Below are 1,448 nucleotides of genomic sequence, written 5' to 3'. Positions count from 1 at the left end.
TTATTCACATATCTATTTGTATGTATATATGTTTTTCTTCCTTTAATTAAATGAATGGAGTGCCTTTTTTATTCTGTCGTCATGCAAATTAGTCTCCATGATCTGAACTGTGTAGCATGACCTTTCGTGACCCCTGTGGACAGCCACGGCTTCGGGAAGCAGATAAACTTCAGCAGTGACTCCTCCATCGTATCAGACCTGTGACTTACTGAGCTGCTTTTATTTTAGCCGTCACTAATGGATGTGTGTGTATATATCTGTGCCTATTTATGAATCCAGTATGAAATGTACAGCATGAATTTTATTTCCGTTTATGAATTGAATTTTTTGCACTTTCCGGGTACGACAAATTGTAAGAGATTGTTTTAAATGTCTGCTTGATCTGTACAGAGAAACTGCTTTGTTATACGTGAAGATTTATCATTAAAGCCCTGTTGAAATGTCACAGTGACATGTTTTCTTTAATAAGTTGTTTGTGTTTTTCAACTGAATAATAAGTTATTTATTGTTTAGCATGATAGCATTAAAATTTGACATAGTGGATATTTACACTATCACATATCATTTTATTTGGAAGTCACCGTGTATGCGTCTGTGTGCATCATTAGATTTTAATGAAAAATAAAATCGCAAATATATTTTAGTGTGAAACAGAACCATGTCTGATATGCAAATCCATGATTTTTTAAATATAATATTACAAACGAGTGTAAAAAAAAAAGAACATTAGAACAATACAAGGGTATATGTCACAAAATAAAATAACTGATTACATTATTAAAGAGATTATAAGGACAAGTGTTAGTATTGCTCAGTTTGTGTGTGTGTGTGTGTGTGTGTGAACAGGTTCTGGCAATATACGAGCCAATGTAATAATCAAATGTATTCAAATAATTAAGAGAAAAGTTAAATTATTTTTAAATGAAACCTACTTTCATATAGTATCTGTTGTGTAAAGTGTGACCTTTGCACTGCAGCGGCCCCTTTAAGAAACTCTGGAAGTGACCGTGTGCTGCGGCGGGCTCTCGCGAGATTTGCCCGCGAGAGTAAACAGTCGCCATTTCTGGAAAGTAAGAAAGAGCTGAAAGTGTGGCGGACCGTTCGTTCACATCCGCGCAGAAACCAACCCCGATAAGTCCTAAATTGAAGACCGCGTCTAAGCTTCCCGTTACCGTTTGTCTTCCCTGGCTGGTGTACAATCACATGTGATATTGCAGCCGGAGTTTATGAGGGCGGTGAGTGAGTGAGTGAGGCCTGACAGTACAAACACTAACTTACATCCTGACCAGACTGTAAACTCACTGCTGTTGGTCACTCTCACAGGGGCATAACTGCAGAATAAACAGCCCTCCTCTGAAAAATGATCATTGAAAACCTCGATGCCTTGAAGACATGGCTCTCGAAGACTCTTGAACCCATGTAAGTGATGCTGCTGCTGCACTGTGCAT

Source organism: Sinocyclocheilus grahami, unplaced genomic scaffold, assembly GCF_001515645.1.
Source record: "Sinocyclocheilus grahami isolate Dianchi unplaced genomic scaffold, SAMN03320097.WGS_v1.1 scaffold6086.1, whole genome shotgun sequence".
NCBI classification, from domain to species: Eukaryota; Metazoa; Chordata; class Actinopteri; order Cypriniformes; family Cyprinidae; genus Sinocyclocheilus; species Sinocyclocheilus grahami.
Note: the sequence above shows the minus strand (reverse complement) of the source record.